Below are 13,852 nucleotides of genomic sequence, written 5' to 3'. Positions count from 1 at the left end.
CCAGGGGTCCTCAACTGGCGGCCAGCAGAGGCCAGCTGTCCGGACCTATGCTGCAGCTCAGTATACTTGTATACTGAGCTGCGCTGCTCCCCTCTGGGAACCGTACAGGAGCAGCACTGACAGAGAGGGAGCCATCAGCCCCCTCCCTGTCAGTCATTCTTGTAGCCGCAGCGGTCACAAGAGGCCGCTCTGTCCTGTCTATGGTTTTGGGGCTCAAGTGACGTCACTGGAGCGCCGTCGCCAGGACAAGGAGAGAGAGACCTCTTGTGACCGCTGCAGTGCAGCCACAAGAGGGGAAGAGAAGAGGAGACGCCCTGACTCAGGTGAGTATAAGTGTTATGTTTTTTTATGTTATATGCTATATGGGAGGGGGAGCACAGTGGGTCTATATAACTGGGGGAGGACACAACAGGAGTGCTATATACTACTGGGGAAGCACAGGGGGACTATATACTTCTGGGGGAGCACACAGGAGGGCTACATACTACTGGGGAGCACAAAGCGGGGGTCTATATACTACTGGGGGAGCACACAGCGGGGGCTATATACTACTGTGGGAGCACACAGCGGGGGCTATAAACTACTGGGGAGCACAAAGCGGGGCTCTATATACTACTGGTGGGGCACACAGGGGGCTATATACTACTGGGGTAGCGCACAGGGGGACTATATACTACTGGGGGAGCGCACAGGGTGGTATATACTACTGGGGGAGCGCACAGGCTGGTGATATACTACTGGGGGAGTGCACAGGGGGACTGTATACTACTGGGGGGAGCGCACAGGGGTCTATATACTACTGGGGGGAGCGCACAGGGGGTCTATATACTACTGGGGAAGAAACAGGGGGGTCTATACACTACTGGGGGGAGCGCACAGGGGTCTATATACTACTGGGGGAGCAACAGGGGAGTGCAACACGTTTACTAATGATGTTCAGCTCGGACCTTAACCTGACAATAGACCCCGGTAAGTAGACCTTCACTAAAAGTTGAGTACTCCTGGCCTATACAGTGTGAGACAGGGTGAGGTCAGCAATGAGTTATACCCACCGATCAGTCATAACAGCCCTGATGGGTGAATGGTATAACATGGATGATCTGATGACAATGGCACCTGTCTGGGGGGAGGGGGGGTAATGTGTACACATCAAGGTCACAGCATCTCAAGAGCGGACAGTCTTGTGAGATGTCCCCGGTGTGTAGTGTTTAGTAGTGTTTAGTATCAACCAAACATGTCCAAGGAAGGAGAACAGGGGACAGGGACATGTGGACCCAAGGCTAGCCTGCCTGGCCGAAGAGCTGCCATAGAGCAAATTGCTGAAAAACTCCCTGCTGGTTATAATAGAAAGGAGCATCCGTGCTGATCTCTTCAGTATGCATAGTGTCAATGGAATTAGGCGTCTGGTCTGATGGGTCACAGTCTCCATCATGTGGACGGCCGGGTGTGTGTGCGTTACTTACCTGGGGAAGAGATGGCACCAGGATGCACTATGGGAAGATGACAAGATGGCGGGGCAGTGTGATGGGCAATGTTCTGCTGGAGACCTTGTGTCCTGGCATCATGTGGATGTTACAGTGACAGATCAGTATGATCTCAGGTGAGATGACTGATGGGACCCTCACTGACCCTTCTCAGGAGGTAAGTCATGATGCCCTTGAAGACTCCATTGAGCGGTGAATCAGACTTATATTAGAATATGATAGCCTCCTTGCTCGGTTCTGTGGGAATCCATGTTTTGCAGCTTTATTACAAAGTAGCAGAGATGGAAATTTCCAATAAAACAGCTTAACCTGCTGAAATCTTTTTTTTTTTTCTCCTTTTTGTCACTTGTGTAAATCCTCGGGGTAGTCATGGAGATGTCATAGCAAGATACAATCCCCTTCTCAGCAATCTCACACGTTGCAGCTTTTCTAAGTAGGAAATGAATTGCTGACCGCCTCTAATGAGAATCCCCGCTGGTGACCGAGGACATTGTGAATACGCGGCTTCCTCTGCGGGGGTCTCAGAATTCACGGACACAATACAGCCCTATATACATGACAATCTCCATGTGGCTTTTACTTGATGTTGACCAAAATTCACATTAACGATGTTCATAAAAGGGTTAAAAAAAAAAAAAAAGAAGCTATCTTGTAAATACAGCGCCACCCCTGTCCTCGGGCAGTGTGTGGTATTACAATTCAGCTCTATTCACTTCATTGAAACTGAGCTGCAAAACCCACATCCTACTAAGGACAAGAGAGTTGCTGTTTCTGGAAGAAAGTAATCTGGATGATTCCTTTAACCCCCTTAAGGACGGGGACAATTTTTCGTTTTTGCGTTTTCGTTTTTTTCCTCCTTGTGTAAAAGGCCATAGGAGTTGCATTTTTCCACCTAGAGACCCACATGAGCCCTTCTTTTCTGCGTCACTAATTGTACTTTGCAATGACAGGCTGAATTTATGCATAAAGTACACTGCGAAACCAGAATAAAATTCAAAGTGTGGTGAAATTTAAAAAAATAAAAAATCCCCAAATAAAAGAAATGTGTTTTTTTTTTTTTTTCAATTTCACCACACTTTGAATTGTGTTTTTACGCCGCTCGCCCTGGGGTAAAACTGACTAGTTATGCATGTTCCTCAAGTCATTACGATTAAAACGATATGTAACATGTATAACTTTTATTGTATCTGATGGCCTGTAAAAAATTCAAACCATTGTCAACAAATATATGTTCCTTGAAATCGCTCCATTCCCAGGCTTATAACGCTTTTATCCTTTGGTCTATGGGGCTGTGTCAGGTGTCAGTTTTTGCGCCATGATGTGTTCTTTCTATCGGTACCTTGATTGCGCATATACGACTTTTTGATCGCTTTTTATTGCGACCAAAAATGCGCAATTTTGCACTTTGGGATTTTTTTGCACTGACGCCGTTTACCGTGCGAGATCAGGAATGTGATTAATTAATAGTTCGGGCGATTACGCACGCGGCGATAGCAAACATGTTTATTTATTTACTTTTATTTATAACATGGGAAAAGGGGGGTGATTCTGAAATTTATTAGGGGAGGGGGATTTGTACTTATAACATCACTTTTTTTTTTTTTTTTACACATATACTAGAAGCCCCCCTGGGGTTAGGGTTATTCCCCCCCCTGGAGTTAGGGTTATTCCCCCCCCCCCTGGGGTTTGGGTTATTCCCCCCCCCCCTGGGGTTAGGGTTATTCCCCCCCCCCCTGGGGTTAGGGTTATTCCCCCCCCCCCCCTGGGGTTAGGGTTATTCCCCCCCCCCCCCCTGGGGTTAGGGTTATTCCCCCCCCCCTGGAGTTAGGGTTATTCCCCCAGGGGAGTTCTAGTATATACACTTTGATTTCTCATTGAGATCTTTGCTGTATAGATATACAGCAAAGATCAATGAGATCGGCACTCGTTTGCTTCCGGCTGCTGCAGCCGGAAACAAACAAGTGCCGAGGTGGGGACGGCGCCATCTTGGACGAGTCCCTGGCCGGCAGCACACACGGAGATTGCTCCTCCGGGACAACGTCCCGGAGGAGCGATCTCCCCCACTAGACACCAGGGAACGGTTGCCTCCGGTAATCGGAGGCAGCTGTCAACTTTGACAGCTGCCTCCGTTTAGCTAATTAGCGGGCACGGCGATCAGACTGTGCCCGCTAATAGTGGCGGTCCTGGGCTACACGCGGCACCCGGGACCGCGGTGCTTCAAAGCGGGGTCGCCGCGCGGCCCCGCTTTGAAGTGCTGTTGAGGACATATGACGTATGGGTACGTCATATGTCCTTAAGAGGTTAAAGGGGTACTCTGGCGCTGATAAAAAAAAAATCAATTAATCATAAACATAGTTTTTACATTTACCATCCCTCCTGAGTCTGTTGCAGTCTGTTTGCAGGTCCCTGAAGCTCCAGTTGGTGTCTTCCTTTTTTCTTTACTTCCTGGTTTGGGGTTTCCCATGATGCACTTTGTCTCCTGTGATGTCTAACTGACTCTGTAAAACTGCTAGATGGCTTACAGCTTGCTCAGCCAATCAGAGCTGAACAACTGGAGTCATCTGACAAAGGGAGGCTGGCCTAACAGGGCTTAGACCCGCCTCCCTCTTAATGATGTCATTGTCACAAAATGGCTGTCACAGGGCAGCCTGGGGTCAACAGTCATCAGGTGAGAAAGAATTTACGGCTCAGGGAAGAAAAAGAGTGCTGCACCTCACACCTATGGCTGATACTAGTACCTCTCGGCTGCATAAAAAACATCAGAATTCTGTATGTGAATTGATCAAGCCTACACATGGGTCCCTACACTAAGTCCACACTGTGCCAGTCAGCGACCACCACCCCTGCAGGCGTGCACAGTCAGGGAAGGGAGGCCATGGAACGGCCCTGCAACCCCCATGCCACAGGACCAGACCCAAAAATGCCACACCAAAACCCAGCCAGCACCACCGGCGGAGGAAGCTGCCCCCAAACAGCACAAGTCTGGATAAGGTATTGCACTCACCATAGCTATCAAAGATAGAATGGGACAGACAGGAGGGATTAAAACCATGAGCACTCAGGTGTCTCTTGCTAATTGCGGTCATGTGGGTCTCACCAGGAGGAGTGCAAAACACAGAGAAAAGAGAGAAACAAAATACGGTTCAGGGAAGAAAAAGAGTGCTGCACCTCACACCTATGGCTGATACTAGTGCCTCTCGGCTAAATAAAAAAACATCAGAATTCTGTATGTGAAGTGATCAATTGATCAAATTTTTCTTCCCTGAACCGAGAATGAATTTACTTCACTTCCTCGTGGGGGATTGAGGGGGAAAAGATAGGGAAGAGGGGCAGATAGGTGATTGAAGCATATTACACAGTTATATAACTTTATAATGTGTTTCAATTACTGGGAAAAAGCTTTTTGCTGGAGTACCCCTTTAAGCCTCCACAGATATTAATTATGAGTTTTACAATAGAAAAACATGGCCGCTTTCTTCCAGACAGCACCATTCTTGTCCTCAGGTTGGGTGTAGGTTTTGCAACTAAGTTCTGTTAAAGTGAATGAAGTTTAGTTTTAATACCACACATAACCTGAGGACAAGGGTGGTGCTGTTTTTGCCGGAAAGTAATGGTTACTGGACAATCCCTTTAAGTAATAGTTTCTTAAAGTAATCCCTTTCTAGAAAGAGCAGAGTGCTTTGGTGCCACCTATTGGAAGTAGCATCCTTTCAAGTCACTGGGTAGTATCCCAGCCAAGTATTGACTTGCGGGGATGATACATCCAGTAGGTGGTGCAAGAGAGAAAGTTCCCTTCCTTCTATGCATGGCATATAAAACTTCACGTGCCAGTTTGGTGCTATACCCCCTGTATAAAGACCACCTGAGACTTCACATTGAAGATGGCAGCTGAGGGGTCATTGCTGGTTAGTATGTGCTTTCTAAAAGCGCCTTGCGCCATTATAAAACGTGTGGTATGCTCAGATAACCCCTTTAAGGGGTTAAATCCCAGATTGGGAAGGACTGTACTAATGGGCGGCTTATGGGCAACATTAAACTTTTCTGTCCTATAATATTTTGGGTTTACTTAAGTTATTGTATAGAGTTATTCCCCCAATATCTAGTGATGGTAAAATACAGACATGTTGTACTGTACACTGACCACTAGATGGCAGCATTGGGCTACAAATAAAATGACTGAGCCACATCCAGTGTCACAGCGCTCAGTGACGGCTATAGATGCATTACATGACTGGTGATATTCATGCAGCAGGATCTCCCCCTCCCCCCCCTAAACACAAGGACAGGGGGACAGATCAGCAGCAACATAAAAAAAACATTACTTTACTGAGTAGTAGATACTTAGAGAAAACTTCCAGCAGATGTGGTAGGGAAATCCACAGTAAATGAATGTAAACTTCCTGGGACAAACCTATATCGAACCTGAGATGATGATAAAGGAGACAATATAAGAAAGGACTAGAGGGATCAGAGGGGCTATTTCTGCTGAAAACTACTTTTCCTCCCTCAGTTCCGGAAACAGCGTCGCTCCTGTCCTCAGTTTGGGTGTGATATTGCAGCTCAGTTCCACTGACGTGAATGGGGCTAAATTGTAATAATAATAATAGACACAACGCCTTTAAGTATGGTAACAAATGTAAATATCATAAAATGAATAATGTTTATTTACATGCTCATATTAAAAGATCTATGGAGAGATATGTCAATTAGTTACACAGTATGGCGCCACCTGGTGGTCATAAAGTATAACAATGTGCACATCCACCTACTGCGCTGAGCGTTGGGGGCAGGCATGGTCAGACACTCTCCCTGTCCATCTACTGAGCTAAGTGCTGGGGACACACATGCTCAGTCATTTTCCACACAACCAGACAGGTATCTGCTCTTTTTCCTGCAGGGCAGCCAATACAAATATTAAGTATGTGCACACTAAGCAAATCACATAGACAACCTGCGGCGGATTCTGTTGCTTGCACTGACTCTGCTCCTGGGGAGAGGCCTAGACAGAATCAGTGTCCTTTCCCATCTGACAGATGTACAGCACCAAGTGGAGTACATGAAAGTCGGGGTGGGAGATTTATCGAATTGGTTTGATTAATTCATCCTTAGGGGGGGACAGATAATCAAAATTTTTGCAAAGATCACAAACTTGATATTTGCCTCCTGTGAACAACATAAAAAAAATGTGCGGGACAGGACTGACGCAGTGCAAGAGCCAACAATCCTGCTCTTCAACCCTTTCTGTGCTGCAGCATTTTAGTAACACAAAGTAATTAAACTCTGCATCTCTTGCTGTGCCACAGAAAGGGTTAACAACAGGAAACTATATGCTTCACCCTATTGCCTCCTGCCCCGATGACTTCTGACCTCTGCATCGGAGTCCCATACATTTTTCCTACTTGCCGGCTGCCTCGGGGAAGGTCAGAAGGAAGCTAAATGCTTCGTCGGCACCTGCACTGACGACCTCCTGACCTCTGTTCCGAGGCTAGTGGGTAAAAATTTGTAGGGAATCTGAAGCAGAGTCATCAGAGCAGAAGCAGCATAGTGAAGCATATACTGTAATTTCCTGCTGTTAACCCTTTCTGTGCTACAGCATGTAAGTGATGCAGAGCTTGAAGATTCACTGTCGTGAGATTTCTTTTTGCAGAAATCAATAGTCCAGACGATTTTAAGAAACTTTGTAATTGGGTTTAATAGGCAAATCTGCCATTATCTGCATGTAAAAAGCCTTTTCCCAGGTCCCCCCTCCTCTTCTTTCTGTCATCCACTGCTCATAATGAGGAAATCTCAGTCAGACGCTTCCTGTCTGTTCTATGAGGGAGGAGGGAAAAGAGACAGAGGAGAAATGTCAGCAGCAGAAAACAGAGAACAAAGGATTACTCAGCAGGGGAGCTATTCAGAGGTCAGAGAGGACAGAGGGTAATATAGCTTTTAATTAACTCTTTGTTGTCCTGTTTTGGTGCCTCATCTCCCTCCACCCCTCCCCTCTCTATAGAAGAACCATGAATACAGGGGGGGGGGGGGGGGGGGGAGAGCTTCAAAATGCTTTTTCATGATAAAAATTAATTTTTTGGCTAATAAACCCAATTACAAAGTTTCTTAAAATCGCCCGTACTATTGATTTCTGCAAAAAAAAAAAATTCACGACAGTGACACTTGTGACAGTGTATCACAAGCTGCATCACAGGAAGGCTTAGGGTTCTATTACACCAAGCAATTTTCCGACGACTAACGATAAACGATCTTAAACGACCGCTAAGGCAAACGACCCGAAATCGCTCGCCCAACTACACGAAACGGTGATCGTTATTTATGATCGTTCTATGTTTCAGCTGTGAATTCTTATTCCACCGAATGATGAGCGAACAATCAAACGATAAAAATAGGTCCGGATCCTATTAAACGATCAACGATTTCTCGTTGGTCGTTTAATCGTTGCCTGCTATTACACTAAATGATTATCGTTCAAATCCAAGCGATTTAACGATTTTTCGAACGATAATCGTTCCGTGTAATACCACCCTTAAAGAGGGGAGGGGGGCACTCAGCTACCGGGTGCTGTGCCTATGCTTTTAACTAGAGATGAGCGAATCACCTATCTAAACAAAGTGAAGTACTTTGTTCGATCGGCAAGCGGCTTATCAGCTGTCTGCCTTTCAACTCTGTTCTGCTCCCTGCCCCTCTACCCTGGCCTCCCACCCTGCCAGTCACTCCTCTGGCTGCAGGCAGCATTCGGCCTCTGGCCACAAGAGACCACTCTCTCCCCCTGCAGAGACATCGGGGGACTGCCCAGAAGCCAGGTAAGTATGTCTGTTCCCTATTTTTTGTTTTTAGACAGGGAGCGATTACCTGCAGGGGGAGGGTCTCGGTATAGGGGTGATTGTCTACTGTAAATACGAGCCTATTATAAATCTCTCGGTGTGACCGTAGCCTCTGTTACTGTGGTGTTCCACCACTGATGATGTCTAGAGCACCTGAGGAAGTCACTGTCTCAGGTTCACAAAGTGGGAGATGTAGTATTGTATTTTCCCCACTAGGGGTCACAACTGTTTGGTCTCACCTGTTGCACAGCTGAAATCATCAAGGGTTAATTGTTTTCTACCATGTGTTGTAATGCTAACCAATCCAAGTGCTTATTTTCTCTTATCCTATCCTATCTCTTCTCTCTCTCACATACACACAACCCCACCACTCACAGGAGGGTTAAGTTTCAGCTCCTGTAGGAGAAGATAGTCTTGGTGGAGGTGTAAGTCAGTCTCCAGATAGCATTCTATGTGAGAGGACACAAACAAACTAGTTCCTGCAGAAGTTAAGCCAGGGCCTGGCCTTGGCCTGGACCCCTGACAGGGACCCAAGATCTTAAACCAAACACTTTTTCATGCAAGTAACTAAAACCAGTATGCAGTGCTAAGCTCATCTTAGTGGAGAGAAGCCACCGAGGAAAAACCCTTGGTCATGCCAGGAACCTCTCTAAATAGTGCAAGGCAGTATCCTGAAGCAAGAGGAACTGACCTCAGTAGGACAAAGTTGCCAAGAAAGGTCTACGTATCCTTCTGTGCATTGCAGGACGACTGGCAAACCTCAGAAGTCTGCTCAACCCAAATAACCGATGACTGGGGCCTGTATAGGGGGCATAAGGTGGTTCAGAGCCACTATTGGCATTTGTGAGTAAGAGTATCTTCTTACCTCTCTACCTATACACCTGTTCTGGCAGAGCACATTCACTACATTGGGCAGAGCTCCTCTGGCAACTCCTCTTCTTCTCTCTCTACAAAGCACCTTCTACTTCCACCAGCACTGGCTACCTCTGTGTCAGCACTAATGTCGTGTGCATCACGTGTACTGTTAAACTTGAATCTTGCTCCAGTAAAGTGTTATATTTTTGAATAAACGCACAGGACTCTGGTCAAATCTGTCAGCACCTTCGCCCATACACACACCACCGTATACTGGGGTTATTTCCCCTTTCTGTCAGTGGCGGTACCAATTACCTGGGTGGGTCTGCTACCACCCCATGTGACCTTCAACACTCCCGGAGGGGTAAACAGAGGGCATAACCATAGCCTCAACACAAAGAGTCCCTGCTCAGCTTATCACAGTACACTGACAACCATCCTATAGAAGGGCAGGTATTCGGTGGTGGATCGCTCTTTGTTACTATGTTACAGAAATGTGACGTTTTAGAGAAACCCGTCTGACCTCCATGTTACTTTCACGCCGAGTTTCATCACATTACAGCTGTTTGTTAATCTTAGTCCTTTCTTAGTATTTCTATGGAACACGACGCGTTTCTGTTTCATGTCTAAGGATCCAGACCACATGTCATCAGGGGGAGCTGTCATGGAAAGTGATGGTCACAAGGATCCAGCCATCGGGTTGGGAATCACTCTACATGTACTGTATGTTCCCAGAGCTGTGGTTTGGGCTTCTCCTGCTGCTTGTCAGCGTTCAGTGTTCGAAGTTTTCCCCATGTGACTGAATAGATGCTTCTGGAAGCTTTACTGAAATCACAATGGAGAAGTGAAGATATATCTGCCTGCTGCGGTACAAACCGCGACCACAGAAATACGTCATCTACACCAATACATGGTAACAATTGTTATCAGATTCTAAAAAAAACACTGATAAGATCTTTAATTTTATAGAAAGTAATAGAGAGTTAATGGATGTAGACTGGCTGCTATGATGTCTCCCATACAAGGCACACATTGTATCTCTATAGCATACCCTGAGGAGTAGCAGCAGCATAGAGGACATTATAGAGTAGTAGTGAGCACTGTAAGCTGTGAATATAACCCTGGGTAAGATTATAGCGTTCAGTATTTGTTCCTCTCTCCTGTTACTTTTTCCTCTTCCCTTCAAAGCAGCGATCTGGCGTCCTGGCTGTTCTGGGGGCTGCATTAGGAACTGTGCTGCATATTCTCCTCTAACCCCTTAAGATTAGGAAGTACAGCGAGGGCTTCAGAGCTGTACTCTCTCCATATCTGCTGGCTGTTATCAGTGATGTGAACTGCAGGGCGGCTAAAGCACAGTTAGGTACTGAGCCTCCCCTGATGTCTATATAATACATGTTAGCATTATAGACATTACACTTGGGGAAGCTATCTGTGTCACTAGTGCTGTAGGTGCGGCACATGGTCGCTGTAATTTTTCAGCACCTGCAGCACTAGTGACACAGACAGCTTCCTCCAGTGTAATCTTTATTCTAATGGTAACAAGTATTACACAGACATCAGGGGAGGCTGCAGGACTAGTGACACAGACTGCTTCCCCCAGTGGAATTTCTATTCTAATGGTAACATGTAATATATAGACATCAGGGGAGGCTGCAGCACTAGTGACGCAGACAGCTTCCCCCAGTGTAATATCTATTCTAATGGTAACGTGTTATATAGAAATCAGGGAGGCTGCAGCACTAGTGACAGACAGCTTCCCCCAGTGTAATGTCTATTCTAATGGTAACATGTATCATATAGACATCAGGGGAGGCTGCAGCACTAGTGACACAGACAGCTTCCTCCAGTGTAATCTTTATTCTAATGGTAACAAGTATTACACAGACATCCGGGGAGGCTGCAGGACTAGTGACACAGACTGCTCCCCCAGTGGAATTTCTATTCTAATGGTAACATGTATTATATAGACATCAGGGGAGGCTGCAGCACTACTGACACAGACAGCTTCCCCCAGTGTAATATCTATTCTAATGGTAACGTGTTATATAGAAATCAGGGAGGCTGCAGCACTAGTGACAGACAGCTTCCCCCAGTGTAATGTCTATTCTAATGGTAACATGTATCATATAGACATCAGGGGAGGCTGCAGTCCTAGTGATGCAGACAGCTCCCCCTAGTGTAATGTCTATTCTAATGGTAACATGTATTTATATATACATCAGGGGAGGCTGCAGCACTAGTGACACAGACAGCTTCCCCCAGTGTAATGTCTATTCTAATGGTAACATGTATTATATAAAAATCAGGGAGGCTGCAGTACTAGTGATGCAGACAGCTCCCCCAGTGTAATGTCTATTCTAATGGTAACATGTATCATATAGACATCAGGGGAGGCTGCAGTACTAGTGATGCAGGCAGCTCCCTCCAGTGTAATGTCTATTCTAATGGTAACATGTATTATATACACATCAGGGGAGGCTGCATCACCAGTGACACAGACAGCTCCCCAGTGTAACGTCTATTCTAATGATAACATGTATTATATAGACATCAGGGGAGGCTGCAGTACTAGTGACAAAGACAGCTTCCCCAGTGTAATTTAAATCATATATGATGTATTAAAGACTTTATTTAATGATCTCTTAAGTTTCTTGTTCGCTGGTTATATACTTGGGCTGATCCGTACCTGCAATTCTATGAACTAGGGTTATGGACCTAGGTCATGTACTATGCATGCTTTCTTCTGTGCCATGGTGATGAGCTATTTAGTATAGGGGGGACCTTAGGTTTTTTTCTATATTAAAGTCATGTAACATGGAGGAATCGGCTTATTCCAGGCCGCAGCTGCTCCCCATTATTCTCTATATGATATAATCACTTGTCTGCAGAGGGATTTATAATCTGCATAAGACATCCTCCTGGGAAAGAGACATCCATGCAATGCGCTTATTTCTGGTAATCGTTTTCTTCGGCACGTTTAGACCTTCACAGCTGCGATCCTATTCCCCCCACCCCCACCATGTCAGCCTGGAAACTAGTGAACTTTGTACTTGGTTGTAGACACTGACTCCTCTCCTCTAAGCGGCTCTGCGCTTCCTTCCATGATTAAAGCCTCACTTGTTAATAATAATATGTTATAATTTATTGCAGGTCTGGTTTCCATTCTTCTTCAGAACATTGGGCACTTAGCAGGCGGTCAGGGTGACCCCAGCACTAGTCACATACAGGACACCGGGAAAGAACACATTATCCCATACTATACAGCTGAGCAGATGATGATGGTGGTATCCATACTATACAGCTGAGCAGATGATGATGGTGGTGGTATCCATACTATACAGCTGAGCAGATGATGATGGTATCCATACTATACAGCTGAGCAGATGATGGTGGTGGTATCCATACTATACAGCTGAGCAGATGATGATGGTGGTGGTATCCATACTATACAGCTGAGCAGATGATGATGGTGGTATCCATACTATACAGCTGAGCAGATAATGATGATGGTGGTGGTATACATACTATACAGCTGAGCAGATGATGATGGTGGTATCCATACTATACAGCTGAGCAGATGATGATGGTGGTGGTATCCATACTATACAGCTGAGCAGATGATGATGGTGGTATCCATACTATACAGCTGAGCAGATAATGATGATGGTGGTGGTATACATACTATACAGCTGAGCAGATGATGATGGTGGTATCCATACTATACAGCTGAGCAGATGATGATGGTGGTGGTATCCATACTATACAGCTGAGCAGATAATGATGATGGTGGTGGTATACATACTATACAGCTGAGCAGATGATGATGGTGGTATCCATACTATACAGCTGAGCAGATGATGATGGTGGTGGTATCCATACTATACAGCTGAGCAGATGATGATGGTGGTATCCATACTATACAGCTGAGCAGATAATGATGATGGTGGTGGTATACATACTATACAGCTGAGCAGATGATGATGGTGGTATCCATACTATACAGCTGAGCAGATGATGATGGTGGTGGTATCCATACTATACAGCTGAGCAGATGATGGTGGTGGTATCCATACTATACAGCTGAGCAGATGATGGTGGTGGTATCCATACTATACAGCTGAGCAGATAATGATGATGATGGTGGTATCCATACTATACAGCTGATGTCTATACAGAACCAGCTGTGCGGCTGGATGAACGGTTCCTTCATCCTAAAGATGCTACAAGTCTCAGCTTATTCCTCAACTTTGAAGTTGTAACACCAAGTAGGAGATGCCGAGGAGTTACGGAAATCACAGGAGCCATTGACAACCTAATGATATGAATGGAAATAAAATATTCCAAACCTCTTACTGTATCCAGTATGGAGCGTGAGCGCCACATGCAGAACTCCATGCACTCGCACCTTGGCAGCCCACAGAGACACGTGTAGGCCACACAGGCTGCTCACAGTAGTATCAGGAACATGAGGCCTGCAGATGAAATCAATGTAACACTGGGCTGTTAGTAATCCTGGAGTGAGACTAGAGGGGTCCGACAACCGTACGTTATATCACCCCACCATAATCCCGGAAGTAGGAGCGGTGTGATGTTTAATCTTTAAAGGGGTTGTTCACCCCCCAATTTTTTCTTTCAAATTAACTGGTGCCAGGAAATGCCAGAGATTTGTAATTTACTTGTATTAAAAAAAAT

This window comes from Dendropsophus ebraccatus, chromosome 4 (assembly GCF_027789765.1).
Source record: "Dendropsophus ebraccatus isolate aDenEbr1 chromosome 4, aDenEbr1.pat, whole genome shotgun sequence".
NCBI classification, from domain to species: domain Eukaryota; kingdom Metazoa; phylum Chordata; class Amphibia; order Anura; family Hylidae; genus Dendropsophus; species Dendropsophus ebraccatus.
This window is presented reverse-complemented; position numbering follows the sequence as displayed.